Source organism: Nerophis ophidion, linkage group LG17, assembly GCF_033978795.1.
Source record: "Nerophis ophidion isolate RoL-2023_Sa linkage group LG17, RoL_Noph_v1.0, whole genome shotgun sequence".
Classification (NCBI taxonomy): Eukaryota; Metazoa; Chordata; class Actinopteri; order Syngnathiformes; family Syngnathidae; genus Nerophis; species Nerophis ophidion.
In genome coordinates, this window is record NC_084627.1 from 47,347,506 (window position 1) to 47,351,248 (window position 3,743).

Genomic DNA, 3,743 nt, shown 5'->3' on the forward strand with positions numbered 1-3,743 from the left:
CTTAAAAGTTTTTTTTTTTTTTAACTGTTCACTTAATATAAAGTTTTTTGGTAGGGAATCGTTAATTTAAAGTACATTTTTACAGACGAGCGAATCTTTTTTTTGTTTACTTGCAGCACTTTTTTTGCTTGGAAATCTTTTTTATTAAAGAAAATACATTTTTTTGTTTACATGCAAATAGTTTGTAGAAAATTGTTTTTGTTTGCTTGCAAATCTTTGAAGACATTTGTTTTTTGTACTTGGGAATCGTTTAATTGAAATTTATTGTTTTTATACTAACCCTATATCTGCGATGAGGGGGCGACTTGTCCAGGGTGTACCCCGCCTTCTGCCCGATTGTAGCTGAGATAGGCGCCAGCGCCCCCCGCAACCCCAAAAGGGAATAAGCGGTAGAAAATGGATGGATGGATCTTTAAAGTAAATTTTTACAGACCAGCGAATCTTTTTTTTGTTTACTTGCAGCACTTTTTTTTGCTTGGAAATCTTTTTTATTAAAGAAAATAGATTTTTCTGTTTACATGCAAATAGTTTGTAGAAAATTGTTTTTGTTTAATTGAAGACATTTGTTTTTTGTACTTGGGAATCGTTTAATTGAAATTAATTGTTTTTTTACCAACCCTATATCTGCGATGAGGAGAGGCGACTTGTCCAGGGTGTACCCCGCCTACCGCCCGAATGCAGCTGAAATAGGTAAAAAATGGATGGATGGATGTAATATATTGCCTTAATGTGAAGTTATACTATATTGTGATCATGACAAATATTTACCACTGTGACAGAAAATGGTAAATTTCCCAAAAATCAATCGGTTGAGCAAGTATAAAAACATCCATCCATTTTTTACCGCTTATTTCCAATACTGTCAGATTGTTAGTCTTCAGCCACATCACACTTGCGATACTGCAGCTTCACATCGTTTCTTATTTTGTTTGATTTTTTTAAGAGATAATCTTTACAACATTATTGACCTGAATTAAGTAATATAAAGTATAAAAATGTGTACGCCATTACATTTAGTGAGAAAATAACTATTTTATTGACACATAATGGATAAGTTGATTGGCAACACTAAATCGTTCCTAGTGTGTGAATGTGAGTGTGAATGTTGTCTATCTATGTTGGCCCTGCGAAAAGGGTGACTTGTCCAGGGTGTACACCACCTTCCGCCTGATTGTAGCTGAGATAGGCACCAGCGACCCCAAAGGGAATAAGTGGTAGGAAATGGATGGATATAAATTCTAGGCCAATATAGACACTTAGATCACGTGTTGCCTTCATTATTAACACTTATATAAGGCTTTTAATATTTTGCAGCTCCAGATTTTTATTTTTTTGTATATTTGGTCCAATATGCGTCTTTCAACATTTGCATTAGCGCAGGGGTGTCCAAACTTTTTCCACAGAGGGCCGCACACGGAAAAATTTAAGCATGCTGGGGCCATTTTGATATTTTTCATTTTCAAACCATAATAAAATATATGGATTGTTTTTTAATCCTTAGGGCTCCTGGGGAGCATAGAGGGTCTCAGTCACTAAGATGTTAAAAATAAGTCAAATTATTATTTTTTTTTATTTAATGCTTACAGTAAATCTGTATATCAACTTGAGGTTGATATAAAGTAAAACAGATAAAGTTTTATGCCTTTTTCTGTCAAAGACAACTTTGTTTTTATAGTAAAAAAGGAATATGCAGTATTTAGAGAGATAGCAATTTATTGATTCCTTCAGGAGAGTTCCTTTATTTAGCAATCAAAGCCCTCAAAGATCAATAATAAAGGACACCATTGATTTTAATAATTTAATATTTTTGAGTAATCACAGTGAAAAGTTAAATAAAATCCTACTAAATATATTTGAGATCCGAAAGGTTCCCCACTCATAAAGTGATACATTTTTATTAGTTTTTTTTACTTTTAACACTTAAATTTCAAGCTCAACTTACGATATATCTGTCGATTTTAAGTTTGAACTATTATTTTGTTTGTTTTATGCTCTTTTGTCAAAACTTTGATGTTTTTATATGGCAACCACACAACATATGTAATATTTTTTCCACATAAAAAATTTTAAAGTGATAATTTTTAAGTAATAATTCATTATAACATAGATTTTTTTGTCCTTTTTTTTTAGCAATGTGAAAAAGAAAATAAAGACAGGGAAAAAACGGCCTGCATGGCAGCTTTGTGTCAACATTGCTGCTTTGTCTCATTAAATTTCACCTCATTCCACTTTAATTTTTTTTTTTTTTTTTTTTTTAATTTTTGCAATACTATCAATTTTGCAATTTTTGCAGAATGTGTGGCAGGCCGGTAAATGATTAGCTGCGGGCCGCAAATGGCCCCCGGGTAGCACTTTGGACACCCCTGTAAGCGCAATTGAACAGAATGTGACGCGTGCGCTCTTATTGTGAAGGGCGGAAGTGTGTAACCTAGTTTTGATGAGAAAACGAGTCCGTCGCAAATAAGGACGTGCCTCAAAATTTCTGCCTTCCGTTCTTCTGCGCTATCGCTATTTCTCACCTAAATTCTTGGTTACATGAGCTGCGTGTGTTTATGATTTTTTACAAAATAGATGGATATAATTTCTACGCTAATATTGAAACTTTGATCACTTGTTTCCTTCATTATGACACTTACATAAGTCTTTTAATTTTTTGCAGCCCCCAACATTTTTTATTTTTGTTTTTTTGGTCTTTCAACATTTGCGTTAGCGCAATAGGACAGAATGTGACGCGTGCGCTCTTATTGTGAAGGGCGGAAGTGTGTTTTTTGGAAAATGGATGAATTTCTAGGCTAATATAGACATTTAGATCACGTGTTGCCTTCATTATAACGCTTATATAGGGCTTTTAATTTTTTGCAGCTCCAGATTTTGTTTTTCTTTGTATTTTCATATTTTCTCTTTCAACGTCTCCGTTAGCGCAACCGGACAGAATGTGACGCGTGCGCTCTTATTGTGAAGGGGCGGAAGTGTGTAACCTAGTTTTGATGAGAAAACGAGTCCGTCGCAAATAAGGACATGCCTCAAATTTCTGCCTTCCGTTCTTCTGCGCTTTCGCTATTTCTCACTGGATTCTTGGTTGCATGAGCTGCGTGTGTTTATGTTTTTTAGAAAATGGATGGATATAATTTCTTGACTAATATAGACACTTAGATCACGTGTTTCCTTTATTATAACACTTTTATAAGTATTTTAATTTTTAGCAGCCCCCAACATTTTTTATTTTTGTATTTTTAGTCTTTCAACATTTGCGTTAGCGCAATAGGACATAATGTGACGTGTGCGCTCTTATTGTGAAGGGCGGAAGTGTGTGTGTTTTGGAAAATGAATGGATATCATTTCTAGGCTAATATAGACACTTAGATCACGCCTTGCCTTCAATATAACACTTATACAAGACTTTTATTTTTTTTGCAGCTCCAGATTTTTTTTTTCTTGGTATTTTTATATTTTCTCTTTCAACGTTTCCGTTAGTGCAACAGGACAGAATGTGACGCGTGCGCTCTTATTGTGAAGGGCGGAAGTGTGTGTTTTTTTACAAAATGGATGGATATAATTTCTAGGCTAATGTAGACACTTAGATCACGTGTTGCCTTCATTATAACACTTATACAAGGCTTTTTATTTTTTTGCAGCTCCAGATTTTTTTTTCTTTGTATTTTTATATTTTCTCTTTCAACGTTTCCGTAAGCGCAACCGGACAGAATGTGACGCGTGCGCTCTTATTGTGAAGGGCGGAAGTG